The sequence below is a fragment of the Piliocolobus tephrosceles genome, chromosome 7, assembly GCF_002776525.5.
Source record: "Piliocolobus tephrosceles isolate RC106 chromosome 7, ASM277652v3, whole genome shotgun sequence".
Classification (NCBI taxonomy): domain Eukaryota; kingdom Metazoa; phylum Chordata; class Mammalia; order Primates; family Cercopithecidae; genus Piliocolobus; species Piliocolobus tephrosceles.
Window position 1 is genome coordinate 58668835 of NC_045440.1, and position 21123 is coordinate 58689957.

General features: G+C 40.2%; 1 pseudogene; it reads left to right on the plus strand.

Moving 5' to 3' along the window:
* The first annotated feature begins 4692 nt into the window (after nt 1-4692).
* Nucleotides 4693-21123, plus strand: part of LOC111549261 — a 56518-nt pseudogene continuing 40087 nt past the window's right edge.

The window sequence follows — 21123 nt, forward strand, 5'->3', positions numbered from 1 at the left end:
AGTCTGAAGCACATTAAAGAAAAGTTCCACTGCCTGCCCCGTGTAACTGGCATTATTACATTTCCCATCTCCCAAGCTCCACAGCCACTTGTGTTGAGAGGTTTAAAAGATTTGTTGAGAGAAATGAAGGTCAGAAGTCTTAGGAACATAATAGCAGGTTTAAAGCTGTTTGCAGGACCATTTAGTATCACAGAAATGTTCCAACATTAGAAGGCATAGTAATAAATGAAACTATTTACAGAAATGCCCCAGATTATAAGATTATACTAATAAATGAAGCTATATGAATACATAGAATAGGCTACCAGTAGCCTCTAGAGAGCTAAAAGTCTATACGAAATGAATGTTTCTATGGCCTCATATATCTGCCTGAAATTTTATTACGTTCAGAATCTTCAATTGCTGTTGCTTTAGCTTTTGGCATCTGCAAGTAAGTCTACTTTTATGGATAGTGCTCAAGTGTTAATGGTGATTATGACTAATGAAAAGCATAAATGTTTAAAAATTTGGAAGTTATGCCAGGATCAACATTAGGGTTTTCTATTAGCACAATTGAGGTAGATTTTATGTTCATAATTTAATCAAAAATCATTGCTCTCGTTTTCTGTACTAGAAAGCCCATTGAAAAGTTGATGCTGCCTGACATAAGAAACCACTTCACATTGCAGTGTCTTTCTATTCAGTAACCTATGTGCTCTTTTGGTGTTAACCAAGGTTACATAAGGCTTTTCTGCCTTAGGACTATTTTTCTATTACTCATAAAGTTAACCTCTATAAATCTCCAGGGCTAAAAAAGTAACTTCTAAAAGTGACTTAGCAAAATGAGGTAAATATAGAACATTGCTCTTACCTTTTTCACAGACCTAAAGTTGAAAGTATTGCTCTTAAGATAGTTATTGAAAATGTTTAATTCTATTGAAGATGATATCTACATACAATACTCTAATATAACTGACAGGATAATTTTATGAAAATGAAAATTAATATAAGATGTAAATGTTGGTGGAGAAAAATAAAGAGGGACTGAAACAAGGCCCTAGCAGCATCTGATTTTGTCTTATTTGCTAACTTCCCAGAAGCTGAGGCAGGGGAGGTAGATAAAAGAAACATGTTAAACTAAATTAAAGGTTAAGGTTTAAAATGCAAAAGCCCCTGGAATTTTGTATATTTCAGAAGCCATGAGGTGAGCCTGCAGCTCCAGACCTGCATACAGCCCAGCCCAATGGCAGCCAGAGCACTCTGTTGACATGTGACTACCCTGAAGGACCTGCAATGAATGGCATTCTCCTAGTCACTAGATAATACCTAGAAATACAATGCTGGGCCCTACTAATAATAGTGTGCTGTCTATTAAGCACTCACTACGGGGCCAGTTACTGTGCTTCTTAGTCTAAACCTATTATCTCCTTGAGTAGGCATGACTTATGGGGATAAATATTATCATATTATTCCTGTTTTACAGAGAACACATCTGGGTTTGGCAGAATTAATTACTTTCCCCAAGTCACTGACCTCATAAGCATGAGAGTTGGAAACTGGATCTCAAGGTTTTGTCTTAACCAGCTAGGCTGCGCCAGAATCAGAGAATCAGACCTTTGATGATTCTCCATGGCCACCATGATTTCCAATGATTCTGCCAATAATACTAACCAAACTCTCCCCAAATACAGTGACACATTTTAAAGGACAAAATGAAGGGTTGGGAAGACACCAGCTTAAGCAAGAAACTCAGCCCCATTCTGTCTGAAACAGACAAGAACAGAGATCACAGATAGTTTATTGTCAAATATTTAATAAACTCGTATTGTGTGCTCATTTCTGTGCTAAACCAAATCAGATTATAGGAGAGATTCTGGTTACTACTGTCAAGGAATAAACTGTTTCTGCATAAACTAAAGAAAGTGACGTATTTGCTTAACTGCTGGGCTCTATGTTGAATGAGTGGCCATATTTCTCCTGTCACATAAAAGGTAAGAAGGGGGTAATAAAGACTTGTCAGTTATTAATATAGACTGTTATTAATATAGACTTGTCTGTTATTAACATAATAAAGACTGTCTATACTGGGTGGAAGTATATTGAACTGATCAACCTGAGTTGGCTCAAACATCACTGAGTTAAGGGGATGGGATAAACGGGCAGACCACCAAGCAATACAGGATCACATATCATCAAATAACATGTAGAATGGCCAGGCAGTGGGAGAAAGAGGGCTGACATAGATATAGCTTTCTTGTAGGAATATTTTGTTTCACCACTAAGTTATAGGCAAAGGGGAAAATAATCCCTAAAATTCGGTACAGTGACTAAGCCATATAGTCAAATGGTGTTTGTGGCACTGGTTCATTAGAAATTGAGATATGAGGGCCAGGCACAGTGGCTCATGCCTGTAATCCCAGCACTTTGCGAGGCTGAGGTGGATGGATCACGAGGTCAGGAGATCTAGACCATCCTGGCTAACATGGTGAAACCCTGTCTCTGCTAAAAATACAAAAAAACTAGCCAGGCATGGTGGCACACTCCTGTGGTCCCAGCTACTCGGGAAGCTGAAGTAGGAGAATGGTGTGAACCTGGTAGACGGAGCTTGCGGTGAGCCGAGATGGCGCCACTGCACTCCAGCCTGGGTGACAAAATGAGTCTCCATTTCAAAAAAAAAAAAAAGAAAGAAAGAAAAAAGAAATTGAGATATGAGGAAGCCAGTTGATACTAAATAAGCATTTGTCAAATGAAGAAATGAATGGATGGATGAATGCATCATGCATCAGCAGTTTCACTGTTGTAAGTACTACAGTCTAAAACTCCCTGGTCAAGTATCAGTGGTGTCATTGGTTATAGCATAGAAGTTATATATTAGTTGCCTAGAGTTGCCACAACAAAGTATCAAGAACTACTTGACTGAGAAAAAAGGAAATGTATTTACTCACAGTTCTGGATGCTGGAAGTCTAAAATCAACGTGTCGTCAGGCTCTGCACCCTCTGAAGTCTGTAGAGAAGAGATCCTTCCTTGCTCTTTCCAGCTTCTGGTCGCCCCAGACGTTTCTTGGCTTGTGGCAGCATCACTTCAGTCTTCACGTGGCTATCATTTCCCTATGATGTCTTTTTATACAGCCCTCTCTTTGTGAAGACAGGCAATACGATGGAATATCTTTCCCAAAACCAAATTTCTCCTTTTTATAAGGACACCAGTTGTATGTATTAAAGTCTGCCCTAATTACCTCATTTTAACATGTTTACCTCTGTAAAGACTCTATATCAATGTAAAGTCACATTCTGAGCTATTACAGATTAGGACTCAAATGGATCTTTTTGGGAGGAGGGCACAATTTAACCCATAAAAAGCACCTACCCACTCTACTGAGTTTCCAGCAAGACTCAGTGAAGACATTACAGTTAATTGATGAGAAGTTCTTTTAGACACTCATCTTGAAGACTGGGAATAAGGATAACACTAGTTCTTGGGAGACAGCACAAGATATACCAGTCACTCACTGGGACCACGGTGCCCCCCTCAGACTTTCCCAACTACTTGCTGTTCTCATGACCTCACTCCCTCTCTCAGCCAGTCCCTGAAGGGACATTTTTATACATCTGAGACAGATTGGTGAGTATCAGCTAGCAAGAAAGGCTAATGCACATTCTTGGTTGTTCTTGAATGATTTACTCCATTACACTAATAAAGAAATAGAAATCTAAACCTAGCAAAATGTAAATGTGAAATTAAATTGCACAATACAGCTAAGAAAACCTCTGACTGGAGGACCAAAGAGAACATAGCTGTTTCCAAAGGCTGATTAGGGTTGAAGGCTGATTATTAATAATAATCCCATGATGAAAATGTCAGAAATGCAATCAAAGGTTCACACAGACCAATAATAGTCCTGGCATTATTTATAATAACAAAAAATTAAAACTCAAATGGCCAACAATTAGGAATTGGCTAAATAAACTGTGGTATATTCTTTAGATGATGGGATCTTATGCACCGATATTAAAAGTGCATTGTCAACAAATATTTAATGGCAAAAGAAATGCTAAGCCAATGTTAATTAAAAGTTCAAAAACAGCATATTTAATATGACCTTAGTTTTGCAAACAGTTGCTTAATGCACATTCATATTATTTATGTACCCACTAAAGAAACTAGAAGAAAACATACGTATCATACATTAAAATATGTATTACATATATATTTTTACAATATATTTTATATCCAAATTTATATAGATAAATGTATCTGTTTATTTCTTCATAGTGTTGTTTTCTAATTCACACAAAGTCACCTCTGTGCCTGCAGAGGCCCAAGGAAACAAACCTGTCCATGAGTAGCAGGGCCCCGCACCCCAGGCTACAAATGGGACAGGACCCCAGGCTCCCAAGACCAGACTCACAGGACTCTGCTTCCAGAGACAGGGTTTACAATAGAGCTGTAATCCCAGAAAAGACCATTATACAAGCTGAGTAATTAACAGACTTAGCAAAAATGCTGCCTGCTTTATGTTTAAAGTCAGCTCGTGGAGAGCAAAGTGGGGATGGCAGGTGCCAGCTGCCCATCCAACATTCCTGGAGGCAGGGGCTCAAGCAGAGAAACTCAGGTGGAAAATGTAGGAGCCCAGTGAGCAGTCCTAGGCCAACCCCTTCAGTTCTGTTTGAGGGACAGGTTTTGAATGGACAAGCACTGAGGTGGGAGAGAAGATGGAGGCTGCCGATCCACTTCCTGTTGTAAGTCAACTGAGCTCAGGAATTGGAAATGGTGCCCCAGAAATCACAAGTGAGGCCACCAGGGGCCCAGCTGTGAATTGCGTTGCCAGGCAGAGTTGAAAAATCAGGCAGGGGCCGATCCTTACAGAAAATGGAGTTTCCTGTGACAATTCCAACTTCGCAAATTAACAAAGTTGGAAGGAGAAGTCATGACAAATAGTCCAGTTTTAGGCATAAAACTGAATCCCAAGGCAATCCTGAAAGGATGATTGGCCGCTGGCACTCAGTCTCGTCCGTGGTGCCTTTGAAACCCTGTGAATGCATTTTAGCATCCGCCAGGTAACCTTTGCCAAGACACTTAATGGAGTGTCACAGCAGGAAGTTTTACTGCCATCTGCCAAAAGACTTCTGTAGCAAACATACACATTGACTTTGTGATATTTTCCTAGGGTTTTTCAGTGTGCAACCTCCTCAGCCTTATAGGCAACCCTCACTAAAGACATTGATATAGCTACATCTCCTATACCTCGCTGCCTACCTGATGAATGCCCACTGCTGATGGTTTGCAGAACTGAGTCCCAGGCTGCCCTGGACCTCTGGACTCACTGCTAAAGCCTGTGTGTCTCCAACTGTCAAGACCCTTACTCTCCAGCCCACCCTTTTTCCACTGCCCATGTCCAAGTTATGAGAGTGAGTTTTCTCACTCTGAAACCCATTTACCCGACACATATTTAATGAGCAATTTCTTTGTTTCAAACCCTGCTGGATCTCAGGGATGCAGAGACAAGTAGGACTCACTTCATTTCACTAAGTACCTGGCAGGTTTTGGACTCCAGTCATTATGTTGCAAGTTCTCTATACAAATATCAGCTTATTCAGAAGACCTTTCTCAACAACCACTCTGAAATGTGTAAAACTATAACCCACCTACCATTCTTAACCAGCTTGATTTTCTTTTATTGCATTTATCACTATCTGATATGCTATCAATATATTATCAGTCTCCTATGAGAATGTAATTCCATGATGATGGGATATATATTTCCTTCATTGCTGTCTCCTTTGCACACAGGATAGAGTTGGACAAATAGGAGACACTCAAGGAATACATGATGAGTAAATGAGTGGATTTAATTAATCATAGGATTCATTGGTATTTTCTGGACACATGTGGTAGGAGACTTAGGACAGAGGAAAGAGAAGGCAGAAAAAGGGAGACTTTCCGAAGTTGTCACACTGCACTGAGTATTGCATCTTCTAGCATATTTGTCTATCTGCCCCCTACAATGTCTTGAGGACACAGAACATGTCTAATTCATGTTTATAACCCCAATATCTAGCCCAGTGTTTATTCCTTAGTCAGATTCTAATGAATATGAGTTGCCTACTTGGCCTTATTCTAGTTGGGTGTAAACTTGAAAAATAAATTATTTAGTTCATTTTATGAAACCAATAATTTTATTTCATAATTTCTTCCTTATCTCATTGGAGCACTTTTTAAATAGAAAGTTTCTTTCCACTGAAAGCTTAGAATGCAAAGAATATACAAATACTGGTTGAACATCTCGAATCCAAAAATCTGAATTCAAAATATTCCAATAAGCATTTCCTTTGAGTGTCATGTCAACACTCAAAATCTTTGGATTTTGGAGCATTTTGAATTTCGGATGCCAGATTTTCAGGTTAAAATGCTCAACCTGTATATGGCATCATGCTTCCAAATAAAAATAAGCACAAATAAATTCGAAGGAATACATAGTCTCCAGAAAACTTTGATTTAGACAGATTTTATCTTCACTTCATTTTCTGTTCTTGTCTCTTGCTTGTTTATGAATTATCTTAGTCCACTAAGGCTGTTAAAACAAAATACTATAGACTGGGTGGCTTATTGAAAAAAATTATTTCTCACAGTCCTGGAGGCTAGAAGTCTGAGATCAAGGTGCCAGCATGGTCAGGTTCTGGTGAGGGCCCTTCTCTGAGTTGAAGACTGCTGGCTTCTCACTGGGTGTTCACATGGTGCAAAGAGGACAAGAGAGTGCTAGGGGGTCCCTTTCATAAGGGCATTGATCTCATTCCTGAGGGCTCTACTTTCATGACCTAGTCACCTACTAAAGACTCCACCTCCTCATACCATCACATTGGGTATTAAGATTTCAACATGTAAATTTGGGAGGCCCACAAACATTTAGTCTATCACAAGAACAACAGTGCTGTTTTAAAAGACTACAGCGGACCCAAATTATGGTCATGCAATCAGTCAACAACATACTTAAAGTGAAATCAGATGTCTGTCTCCACTAGGAATCTGATGATCCTCTAATTATCCCCTAGTGCAGATGTTGGCAAGCTATTAATAAAAAGAGTTATTAGGAATAGAGGCAGCAGTTAGTAAATGCTGATATAAGCAAGTTCAAAGCTGCTCTCTCCAAACATATCTTTCCAAAGGCAAATGTAAGTCAAGTTAATCTAACAGCCTTCTATCACAGCCAAATCTGAGCAGATCTGAATAGTTCTTGATAGTCATCCATACGATGACTTCCCCCAGTCTGTATCATTTTTAAATCTCTTCCTTTTTATGTAAGCCTCATTCCTGAAAGAATATATAAGATTATTCCAGATGACGTTGGATAAATAGGTATTGTTTCTTATTTATCTTCCTTTGAATCTTAATGAACAATCCGAGTGATAATTGTGCTGTTGTATACTTGTTAGTTTTATAGTCCTAAGCTTAAATAATCATCAGCAAGTTTGGAAGCAAAAGATGTGTTTTCAATATGACAATAAATTATACATGTTAAATGGTTTTCATTTTATTAAATGAAAATTAAGTCCTACTAATTTCATGTAATCTAAACTATTAAATTGATGTAATATTTGGATATTTTACTTATACATCAAAGACCATGATACAACCAGGGCATAGAAATAAATGAATTGCACTCCCTCTTCAAATTCAAAATAACTCTATAGTCTCTGTTTCTTAAGATTCTTTACTGCTTTTCATAAGCAACATCAGAGGGAATATAACAAACATGCATTTACAAAATTAATCATTTGAATATGAGGATATAATTGGAGTCTTACCTTGACAACGACCTTTTTATTCAGCAGGTGCGTAATTCCAGGAGTTACTCCTAGCATGGACAAAAGGGACCAAGTTCATTTTCTCATGAAATTTGATCCTAGTTGTTAAATGCTGTATTTTATAGCAGTTATTTGTTCTCAATAACACTTTTTAAAAAATATTGTCATGTTATTAACACCATTAGCAAGGAAAATTCAATCATATATCAGTAATTTTGAAAATAGGGTATTTCAAGGCAATTTTTTTTTTTTTTTTTTTTTGCACATTTAACATCATGTTCCTTTTCTCGTTATCTTCTTCCTGGATTGAGACACTTAATAATTTGTAAATATCATGCATAACCAAGGGATTTTTTTTTTTTTTTTTTTTTGAGACAGAATTTTGCTCTGTTGCCCAGGCAGGAGTTCAGTGGCATGATCTTGGCTCACTGCAACCTCCACCTCCCAGGTTCAAGCGATTCTCCTGCCTCAGCCTCCCAAGAAGTTGGGATTACAGGTGCGTGTCACTACACCCAAGCAATTTTTGTATTTTCAGTAGAGACAGGGTTTTGCTATGTTGGCCAAGCTGGTCTCGAACTCCTGGCCTCAGGTGATCCATCCGCCTCAGCCTCCCAAAGTGCTGGGATTATAGGCGTGAGCCACCATGGCTGGCCAGGAATGATTATTTTTATTATGCCTACATTTTTTTAAAAACATCTTATTTTCAATTCAGTACAATTCAAAGTCTTGGAAAATATCAGATACTTTAAGCTCAAAACCATGTTTCCAGACTGCCAAGTCTCCCATTTCCTTTAATCCATGTACACATAACCTGGGCATGCTCATGAAATAGACAGCTCCAGGAAACAGTCCTGTTTCCAAATCACACACTCTTCCTTCTAATGTGAGCCAAGCAAGCCTCTCACTAAGGTATGACAGCTTAAAAAGTGAAATCAGCTTTCATGATCTGAAGGCTTATATTGCCAAAGTTCCACTTCAAAGCTCTCAGAGTCTTACTGCAATCATTTGCTTGCTTTTCAGGTGTTGTAAATAAAGGCAAGGGACTCATTGGGTTTCTCACTGAAGAGACTGCATTAAATGCTGACCACAGAACAAGGCAGGAAGCCTAGGCAGAGTTGCAGCTTGAGAGGCAAGGCAAAATGGTTCAGTGTGGACTACAAACTTGCATCTCTGGGGAGCATCCAACTGGAAGTATCTGCTAAGCAGATGCATATGCCTTGCTAGAGCTAAGGAGGTTATAGAGTCATCACTATAAAGACCACAGCAAAATCCACCACAGAGATATTGCAGGTGAGAAGTCGGCAGGGCCAGAGAGGGAACCACAGGGAGTGCAGATTACTCTTTAAAGGAAAACAGCCATTAGAGAAGGCAGAGAAAGAGCAATCAGAAAAAAAGGAGGCAGGAATCATTGGTTTCTTAAAAACCAAGAGTGAAAAGAGTTTCAAGAAAATTATCTACAAAATGCTCCCAAGAGATTGGGTAAAATGAGAGTTTTAAAAAGCGGTGCTTGGGCTTGGGTATTAGGAAGTCAGTCCCTGGCAATGTTTTCCAGAGTTGATTCAAGGAAGAAGGGAGGGGAAAGCCTGGCCACAGAGACATATGGCAGGGGTGAGGTGGGGAAGGAAAGCCTCATCAGACAGTGCTTTCTTACAGCTTAGCTATGAAAGGAAGGAGAGATATGAGCAGACACAGAATTAAGGAAGGGAGTTTTTTGTGTTACAAGAAATCTGTCGTGTTTCTGGACTGTGAAGAAAGAGCCAGGAGAGAAAAGGCACTGTAAAGAAAGAAGTGAGTGAGTAACTGATAGAGCAAGAACTCATAGCAAGTAGAAGGAATGGGATTTAAAGCAGGAGAGAAGAACCAGCCTTGAAGATGAGGGAAGCGGAAGGAAAGCTGCATAACCCTCAGGATGTTTCCCATTTATTTATTCTCTGACTTCATAGTTCCATTCGAGTGACAGCCAGTCATTGCAAAGTGACCGTGTTTCAGGGCTTCAGCCACCCTTCTGTGAAGAAGTCATTTGTCCAATTTGAGTGAGTTATTCAAACCTAATTTTAAACAATCTGTAAGCTTAAAAATATGGTGAAACCCCATCTCTACTAAAAATACAGAAATTAGCTGGGCATGGTGGTGCGCACCTATGGTCCTAGCTACTCAGGAGGCTGAGGCAGGAGAATCTCTTGAACCTGGGAGATGGAGGAGGCAGTGAGCCGAGATGGCGCCACTGCACTACTGCCTGGCAAAAGAGTGAGACTCTGTCTCAAAAGAATAAATAAATAAAATAAGCTTTTAAGGTTAAAAAAGAAAAAGGCATAATGACTAAAATAATTGAATTAACATTCCCTTGTTACAGCAAGTAAAAATATTATTAGTTGCCTTGTATGATAATTTTTGTTTACTTATTTAGTTAGATACTTAGTGACTTACTCTGGTAGTTGTACTAGGAGTAGTTAAATTTTCTGGAAAGCTCTTTTCCAAAGAAGTCGATTAGCACCAATTATGCTGAAACTAAAACAATTTTATTTGGCAGGTCTTTACAAAGATTTAGCTGGTAGACTTGAGCTTTCTAAAGGTGTACTTAGAATTGGCAGCTAGCTAATCCTGGGAGGCCATTTTTAAAACCTAGAATACCAAAGTCTTAATGATGTTTTTTTAAGGAAAGAATATAAATCAATGTAGCTTACTTTTAAAATGTCATACTCTCTTGTATGACTAATGTCATAGTTTCCTGTAGTAAGATACAGACTACACTTTGGTGGGTAAACCAATCAGTGGAATGACAGCTTGACATGATTAAACTCTTCTTGAAAGATCAGTCGGTTTGCTCAATCTATGGTGCCCCTGCTATGCCTGTCCTGCTGCTTTCTGGGCAAGTAGAAGCCCACCCTACCAACGTTCGTAGCCAAATGCCAACTCTTCTTTCCTCATGACTAGTATCCAAACTGTTCGCTCTCACTGCAATCAATCATGTCCTGTGAAAAAATGTCACTGTTATTGTTAGGCAATGATTGTGAAGTGATTAAAACTCAGAATCCATTCAAAGATTCAGAAATTGTGTTATTATTAGAATTTTTAAGTTCTTGCCCTGCATTTAAATAAACTTATAAGAAAGCAAAATGTTTGCTCTATACTAACACACCTCTCCCAGACCCCCTTTATTATGACTTAATTTAATATTATGTTCTCTTCGCATACACAGAGTAGATACAAATGTACAGACAAACGTTGTTGCTTTAGCGGTATTTTTTTTTTTTTTTTGTAAAATTATGGTTAAGAATATTTTTCCCATATGCTGATCCTTTTCCGAATAGACCTGTTAAAATTTTTTGAAATATTTTCTTCCAGGAAAAAAATCAACAGATGAATTTGGATGCTTCCTAGAGTCAAAAATCAAAGCCACTTTACCTAATGAGTTTGGGGTTTTTGCCTTGTCATAGAACTAATTCTAATGCCCAAGTATAAGCCTGTGCTTTATTACATAAACTCTTTAGAAATGTGTGAGTTTCAATACTTAAAATCCTCAAACTTGACTATCTTTCTGTTGTTGTTGTTGTTGTTAATAGGTGACCAGCTCCCTCAGGGAAGAGTATGTTTGCTCATCTACTTGTAGGTTCAATTTGTAACCCCACTCCCTTTCACGACAAGTTCTCCAGCTAGACAGTGGGCAAACCTCCACACAATCTACTCTAGCTCTTCTCTCCCCAGCCTGGGAACCCATTCCTTAAAATAACACTCTAAACATCTTAAGCCTGGCCGTGAAATTATAGTCAACTCTTCCCTGTCTCTCAAAACACTGGCAGTACATCAGAGATTGATAAAATAAAGGGCTGCCTCTGGTAGTTTTGCTTCAGTGGTTAGTAAGACCTTTGGGTCATTACAGCTCTTCACAGCTTGATGTGCCTGCACTTCAGAGCCCCATATATTTGACTGTAAAAGTAGAATTTCAAGTTCACATAAATCTATCAGCTTTTTCCAGGCACTGGCTGAGCTCACATTTAGTGGAATGACCTATTCAAGTTACAGCAGCAGTGATGATCGAAGCAGACAAATAAAAGACCAGTTGAAGAACAAGCCAAAACCTGTCTCTGTTCACATTGCTCTCAAGGTTGCCACGTCCACCTGACGTGCATCTGCATCCCGCTGCTCCGAGATGCTGCTAAGTGACCAGCAACCAGGCTCAAGAGCTACAATGCCTGCTGCTGCGTGCAAAATTAACAGTTTAGAATGCCAGTTTGGAACCAGAATTGGGAAGCAGTTGGATTTTCTGATGCAGAGGGGTTTTTTGCTTCTGCGTGAGAACAGCCGGTGAGTCTCACAGCTCTCTGGGTGATCCCACTCCTCACGAGGAGACAACAGTTATGTTAGCAGAGTGAAACCGGCTGCTGTCCTTAAGATTTGCGATTGCTACCTTCCAGACTCTTCCATCTCTCTATACAAATAAACCAAGCCTGGAGAGTCTCAAGGACACCTCTGTCAAACAAAACAGAATTTGAACTTCTTCTACTAGAGAGCTTTCTGGTACCATAATTTTCACTCCAGTAAAGGTACACAAACCAATGTGATGGTGGCGAAGCACAGAAAAGACTATCATGAGCTGCGAGTCGATACGTGTCCAATGGCTGCTTCAAGCACTTGGATTTCCTGTTCCTTAGAGAAGTAGATATAGATTTTGTTATATTTAAAAATCACAAAGTTCTACTCATTTGGTTTCACGCTAGCCTTTTTTGTTGATGAAGTAAAATAGCAAAGTAGGAATTTTCTATCCAAGTTCAAAAAATATTGATACTAAGAAAATTAAATTAGATGTGGTTTGCTTACTTTTGAGTATGCAATCATAAAAATAAATACATACATCAACAAAATTGCAAATGGCAAGTTTATTGTAAGATTGTATAACTCTTCTTCTCTTGATTTAAATACCTGACATTGGCCAGACTGGGTAATTAGAACTCAGCCAGTAAATGCAGCTGATAGGAGACTGACAGGAGGTTCTCCTGGCCTTGCGTACCTGATGCCAACCATCAGAATAGAGATGTACAAGTCAGTAAAAGCAGTGTGTGCACGTGCATGTGTGTATGTGAGAAAGAGAGTGAAAGAGAGAGAGAAGGAGAGAGAAAGAGAGAGATTTTGGGTTAACAGACACCGCTACCACTATCTGTGATGCATGTTTGTCAGCAAAGGTGAAGTAGGAACAGACCCGAAAGCAACAGCAGAAAAAGGAAACTCACTGGGCAGTACTGACACAGAATTAAGTAACATTTTGGATATAGGATATCAGTGATTGGATAAATGAACACCTCCTTATATGTACTGATGTATACCTCTTTGTTATGAACTGAATTGTGTCCCTTCAAAATGCAAATGTTCGAGTGCTAACCCCAATACCTCAGAGTATGGCTGTATTTGGAGACAGTTAAAGAGGTCATTAAGGTAAAATGAGATTATATGGGTGGGCCCTAATCCAATGTGACTAGTGTCCTTATAAGAAGAAGAGATTGGAGCATAGACAGGCATGCACAGAAGGAAGACCATGTGAAAAAACCAACCCACTGACTCTTGAACTTCCAGCCTCTGGAGCTGTGAGGAGCTAAATTCCTGTTGTTGAAGCTACCTGGTCTGTAGTCCCTTGTCATAGCGGCCCGAGGAAACTAGTACACTCCCCTTGACTGACTTCCTCCCAGATGTACAGTAGCTCTTCCTCTGAATACAGTCAAGGTCCTTCCAGTCTTAATGACCAACCATAGGCAGTGGCTTTTACGATTTCAAGAGCGGAGAGATGGCACCAGAAGAAGGTGGAGAACATGTCTCTACCTTCTATGACTTCAAAATTCATACTATCTCCTTTCTGGATTCAGAGAAAATCAAGACCAAGTTGTAAAAGAAATGCATTTTCTTCATTAGACTTTTCTAAAATATTCTACTATCGCAAATCAGTCAGACTCCTGTTAGCAGTTCACAGTTTTAGCAGGGGAAAGACATTTATAACACATCCCTCTCAAGAAACAAGAATGTGTTTCTGCCATTGGAAATGAGTCCTGACATCTATGCACCTTGGGCAACACAATTATTTCTGTTTTAGTTACACAAAGAGTCCTTTTGAAAGAATTACAAAGCATTTACAAATATAAGCAAATCAAATGATAAGAACAGTTTTCTGTTTCTCCTAAAGTCTATCAAGCAATGGAATTTCATAACTGGATATCATTTTTCTCTCTTAGGGAAGATGTAAATTACATATGTAGCAACAATAACCTTAATGGCAAAATATACCTACATAAATTCTATGGAACTGTGTTGTTTGATGGATTTAACAGCATTACTAAAGAAATTATGTGCAAAACAAATGAAAAGCTAATCAATTAAACCAACAGAGGATATACATTTGCCTTTTGTCCCTAGCTGTGAACAATGAAAAAGGAAGCTCAAATTCAAACATCTACTCTTGTTAATAATTTTCTGTGAAAGATAATATTGGTGGATAACCCAACTGACGTTCAGGCTCCATTCTCCTTGGCCTGTCTTCACTAGAATCTTTCTTACCCTTCTTTCTAACCTCTCTTGAAATGCAGGGGAACCATGTGTCACACAATGAGATGAAAGTAAATGTCTTCAGTGTGGGGCATGGGAAGGCTTGTAGAAAGGTATTTGAATTTTTGATAAAATAAATTAATGAAATGGCACTATCCCTTCTCTTTCTTCCTCTCTTCAGTATGTATGTGATTCTTAGAGCTGTGTAGCCTTCTTGCAATATATAGGCAATGTGCATAGATATTAATGACTAACACATTGAGGATAGTGTAATCAAGACTGGATACAGGGAGGGAGGCAGGTGCAGTGGCTCACACCTGTAATCCCAGCACTTTGGGAGGCTGAGGCAGGCAGATTACTTGAGCCCAAGGGTTTGAGACCAGACTGGGCAACATAGCAAAACCCTGTCTTACAAAAAATACAAAATTACCCAGGCACGGTGGTGTCTGCCTATAGTCCCAGCTACTCCTGAGGTTGAGGTGGGAAGATCACCTGAACCTAGAGGTTGAGGCTGCAGTGAACTATGATTGTTCCACTGCACTCCATCTGGGTGACAAGTTGAGACATTATCTTAGGAAAAAAAAAAAAAAAGAAAGAAAGAAAGAGAGTGGGAATAAAAGAATGAGTCTTGATGGCATTGTTGAGAAACTATAACTAACAAACTAACACTAGTGACCATTTGCCTCCAGACTTTCTTTTATACTTTATGAGAAAAATAAACCCCTACCAGTTTGAGGCATTGTTAGTTGGATATTCTGCTGCTTTTAAGTGAAATTACTTCCAACTAATTATTGTCTCCCTCTGGCTTGTAAGAAGATTGTGCATCTCCACCTATGTATTGTCATATAATTAGCAGTGCTCCCTCACTGGGGAAGCAGAACATCCCTTCCCTATTGTTGTTAGGCTTGGCCAGCTCAGGTACTTTGGCCAAGAGGCACCAAGAGTTTCTCCCAACCATCTCACTCTTTTCCCACTTCCATGAGAATGGTATGTCTGCCATGAGAAGGCCATGGAAATGGCTGCTCCTTTAGCATGTAGTGCAATAATAAGATGAGATATGGAAAAGGTGCACAGCAGCCGGCTTATGGTAACCACTGTCCAATATGAGTGAGATTTGGAAAGCTTCTTGTTACCACAGCTTGTTGCAAAGCAGACGAATACAAAATCAATACCAGAAATGGGTGTGACCATGTGAGATGCTTTGATCAACGAAATATGACCTGAAGTGATGTCTCTTGTGACAGGCAAATCACTCAGGGAATTTCCAGCAGCCTTTTGCTGTATTCCCCTTTGTGATGAGAATTACTTGTCTAGATCCCAGAGAAGAAATTAGAACAAAGTCATAAGAGCTGACCTGCAGCTGCTGGCAGGAAAAGTGAATGAGAATAAAATGTCTCATTCACTTTGATACTCATAAAATGTCATAAACAATGGGATTAGTTTTACTTGAATTATCATAATGTGTGTGTGTGCCTTAATCTTCTTTTTCCTTTTTGTTAGCCATTCTTAGACCCCAAGCCTTATGTCTTAGTCCCAGGGGAGTGAGAAGAGGGTCACAGAATCCTTATCTGACCTCTGCTGTACTGCTTGACAGAGATCTGTTGATCTGTCTGTAAAATGAATGTAATAATAAGGTAACATAGAATTTCTCAAAGAATGTTCTGAATGACCTAACTTCTGCAGGAAGTTAATAGGTGTTGCATGAAGAAAACAGATAATCTATGATCAACTAAGTCTGAGAGATACTAGGCTAAACAAATTCAAGCAGATTTATTACCTTAAGTTTCCTCAGAGCTTTTAATGTGTTAATGTGTATTGCAAATCTTGATGGAAATTTGGTTTTCAGGTCTTCTAAACTTTCTTTTGTCTTGGGACCAATTTTATTTTCAGAGCATCTCCTAGGACCAGGGTTTCACATATAATAATTTAGAATACAAGTGTTCTACATGTGGAAGTACACATGGGCCTAGAAGTGACCACGCAGCAATGCTTGTGAGCTGGTATCATTGGAAGACACCCACACCTGAACTCTGGCAGAGTCATGGGCCTGCCCATAAGGACAGTGGTTTCCAGCTCCTGCTCCAAGTAGCAGGTGACTCTTCCCACCAAAGTGGCTTTGCAAGGTCCCTACAGTTCGCAGAGAAAGATGACCACCTGGAGATCATTCACTATGCCAGACACCATGGAATTCAGATTGCAGCCAGAGATGGTAGAATAGCCAGTATTCTGCAGAGCCTTACACAGAAATTTATTATAAAAACCTAGTACTTAAAACTTTACTTCAAATAAGTATATAATCAAAGACCAAGAATTCTCTGCAATGAATAGGGCCCTGAACAAAAATGGCATTCCCACCAGAAAAAGCCTGCGATAAGAAATAAGGGACATAAAGGTGAGTGTGGAAACCAGAAGAAGGGGCTGAACATGGTGGTTCATGCCTGTAATCCCAGCACTTTGGGAGGCCAAAGTGGGATGATCGCTTGAGCCCAGGAGTTTGAGACCAGCCTGGGCAACATAGTAGGACCCCATCTCTACTCAAACAAAAATTTTTTTAATCAACTGGGCATAGTGGTGCACACCTGTGGTACCAGCTACTGGAGAGGCTGAGGTGCGAGACTCACTTGAACCTAGGAGTTGGAGCTTGCAGTGAGCTATGATCATGCCACTGCATTCCAGCCTGGGTGACAGAGTGAGACCTTGTCTGGAAAAAAAAAGGAACTGAAAGAAGAAAAAGGAACCGTGTAGAAAGTGCAAGAAGCAAGGAGAAGGAGAAAGAGGAGACCCAAGGCAAATCCTGAGACCAGCTCAACACATCTAGAGAGCTGTAAGAAAGAAGCACCAGCAATCAGTATAAAGTCACATTCAATACCCTTTGTAGTGAATTAATGTGTAGACCTTTCCAATAATGTAGATTTAATTCTAGGCAGAGAAGAGAAGAAAGGTGTCCAGTTTTCACTGTTGCATCTCTGGAGAGTGAGTGTGAGTAGAGACATTCCATTCTGGGCCAAAGTGCATGTAGTGTTTACCTGGAGGTGCCTGTGGCAAGATGAGATGACAAATAAATATGATTGTCATGGTAGAAGCCAAGGTCCAAATGCCAAGGCATGGATGAACATGAGAGAGAATATATTTGGGTCATAATAGAATGGAATCAAGACAAAATCAGAAATGCAGAGAAGCTCAAGGGGACAAAGTTCAGTAGTACAAAGACTGTCAGGGTAGTCCTGTCAGAGCTTTAGGTTTTATGTTCTTTGGAAGAGCAGGCAGGCAGGTTATGGAGGTGCCGTGTTTGGACAGCTCGCCCTGGGGAAATAGTTTTCTCCTCTACTTGTAGTTTAAAGCCCAGATGATACACAATTGTTGGCTGTACTCCTTTTTGGTCCTATCCAAAGAGGACGCAGAAATCTGGCAGAACACTCGGCCCCTTGCTGCACATGGAAGGCAAAACAGCTCTTTCTGCCTCCTGCAGGTCTCTGCAAGCCTGGCCCTGCCAGGACTTTCATGCTGACCTAGTTTTTAACAGTGCAAGGTCTTGGATGTCTTCCCACCTGTCCTAACCATGGATGAAAGCCTAAAATCCAGTTATGGCACAACTTTCTTTTCCTCCTAATTCCTTAACTTTTGCTCCTTCTCCATGCTGCCCCCTACTTCTCTGTGTAGGTGGATGCCTTTTTAAGCCTGAGTGAAGAGACACAGTCCTTATTAGCACAAACATACAAAGAAAGTGAGGAATAAGAAAGTGCTTCCTTCTACTCTTCTGGATTCTCTGGCTCATCTAAAAATTAAATCGACATAGATGGATTAACTAGGGAAAATATTAATGACATACATACAGGCAGGAGTCCAGCAAAAATATGAGACTCCAGGAAGGAGTCAGATGATTGAGACTTACATATTATCCTGAGTTACAGAAAGGAATATGGGTTTGGGGCTTGTTTGGGGGGATGGGTGTGGAGACAAAATATGGGAAGGAGAGGGAGAGAGCCTAGTCTTTTTATGCCAAGAGTCTCCCAGGTAATGAAAATTGTCTTGGAATAGCTCTCTTCCTGGTACAATATCTTTACTCTGAAAATTTCTTTATAAATGTAAATTTCCTTTAAAAAGAGGAAATTTATATTAAATACTTTAGGCAGTTGACAGGAGGTGATATGATTTGGCTGTGTCCCCATCCATATCTCATCTTTAATTATAGTTCCCATAATCCCCATGTGTCATGGGAGGGACCTGGTGAGAGATAATTGAATCATAAAGGCAGTTACTGCCATGCTGTTCTCATGATAGTGAGTGAGTTTTCATGAGATCTGATGGTTTTTAAAGGGGCATTTCCCCATTTGCTTGGCACTTCTCCTTCCGGCCATCATGTGAGGAAAGTCATGTTTACTTCCCCTTCTGGCACAATTGTAAGTTTTCTGAGGCCTCTTCAGCCATGCTGAACTGTGAGCCTATTAAATCTCTTTCCTTTACATGTTACCCAGTCTTGGGCAGTTCTTCATAGTGGCATAAGAATACAGCAAATTGGTACCAAGTAGGTTGCTGTTATAAAGACACCTGAAAATGTGGAAGCCACTTTGGAACTGGGTAACAGGCAGAGGTTGGAACAGTTTGGAGGGCTCAGAAGAAGACAGGAAAATGTGGGAAAGTTTCAAACTTCCTAGAGACTTAGAGAGCTCAGAAGACAGAAAGATATAAGAAAGTTTGGAAGTTTCTAGAGACTTCTTGAATAGTTTTGATCAAAATGTTGATAGTGATATGGACAATGAAGTCCAGATTGAGGTGATCTCAGATGGAGATGAAGAACTTGTTGGGAACTGAAGCAAAGGTGACCCTTGTTTTGCTTTACCAAAGACACTGGTGGCATTTTGACCCTCCTCTAGAGATCTGTGGAACTTTGAACTTGGGAGAAATGATTTAGGGTATCTGGTGGAAGAAATTTCTAAACAGTAAAGCCTTCAAGAGGAAGCAGAACATAAAAGTTTGAAAAATTTGCAGCCTGACTATGAGATGGAAAAGAAAGTCCCATTTTCTGGGGAGAAATTCAAGTCAGCTACAGAAATTTGCATAAGTAACAAGGAGACAAATGGTAAGCATCAAGACAACAGGGAAAATGTCTCCACCTAGGAGAAAAAAGTGGGCCAGGCCCAGGGCCCCCCTGCTGTGTGCAGCCTAGGGACTTAGTGCCCTGCACCCCAGCTGCTCTAGCCATGACTGAAAGGGGCCAAGGTACAGCTCAGGCCATGACTTCAGAGGATGCAAGCCTCAGGTCCTCGCAGATTCCACATAGTGTTGGGCAAGCAGGTGCAGAGAAGACAAGAATTGAGTTTTGGGAACCTCTGCCTAGATTTCAGAGGATGTATGGAAACACCTGGATGTCCAGGCAGATGCCTGCTGCAGAGGTGGAGCCCTCATGGAGAACTTCTGCTAGGGCAGCGTGAAAGGGAAATGTGGAGTCAGAGCCTCACACAAAGTCCCCACTGGGACACTGCCTAATGGAGCTGCGAAAAGAGGGACACCATCCTCCAGACCCCAGAATTGTAGATCCACTTACAGCTTGCACTGTGCACCTGGAAAAGCCACAGACTCTCAACATCAGTCGTGAAAACAGTCTAGAGTGGGGCTATACCCTCATAAGCCACAAGGAGGAGCTGCCCAAGGTTGTGGGAGCCTATCTCTTGCATCAGTGTGACATGGATGTGAGACATGGAGTTGAAGTAGATCATTTTCGAACTTAAGGGTTTAATGACTGCCCTATTGGATTTCAGATGTGCATGGGGCCTGTAACCTCTTTGTTTTGGCCAATTTCTCCCGTTTGGAATGGGTGTATTTACCCAATGCCTGCATGTCCATTGTATCTAGGAAGTAATTAAGTTACTTTTGATTTTACAGGCTCATAGGTGGAAGAGACTTCCCTTGTCTCAGATATGACTTTGGATTTGAACTTTTAGGTTGATATGGGAATGACTTCAGATTTTGGGGGACTGTTGGGAAGGCATGATTGTGTTTTGAAATGTGAGGATATGGGATTTGGGAGGGGTAAGGAGCAGAATGATATGGTTTGGCTTTGTGTCCCCATCCACATCTCATCTTGAATTATAGTTCCCATAATCCCAATGTGTTGTGGAAGGGACTCAGTTGGAGGTAGTTGAAGCGTGGAGGCAGTTACCACCATGCTACAGTTCTCATCATAATGAGTGAGTTCTCACGAGATCTGATGGTTTTATAAGGGGCTTTTTTACCTTTGCTTGGCACTTCTCCTTCCTGCCATCATGTGAAGAAGGATCTGTTTGCTCCCTTCTGGCATGATTCTAAGTTTTCTGAGACCACCTCAGCCTTGCAGAACTGTGAGTCAATTCAACCTCTTTCCTTTATAAATTACCCACTCTTGTGCAGTTCTTTATGGCAGCATGAGAATGGACTAATACAGGAGGTAACAACATTTTCCTGCATTGGTTCATGTTTAATTTCAGTCCCTTCAAAACAATCAGTATGCCAAAGTGGTATACTTCGGAGTGACATGTTCTGAACTCCCACAGAGATTATGTCATAAGAAAGCAGCAGAAGCATCACCAACTCTAAGGGACAAAGTTCTCTCCAGCCACCAAAATGAATGCAGCTGCCACTTAGGGGAAGTGAACAAGGACAGAACCACCCAGAGATGATGGTGAGAAATGGCAGAATGCCTGGGAGCTGGAAAACGACTCCATGGAGTAAAAGTTCACAGCATCCTTTGGGACATGGCCAATGTTCATGACAAGGTAATAGCAAAATTATTTTCTTTCTGATGAGGCTCTGTTCTTATACTCCCTCCCAGAGATT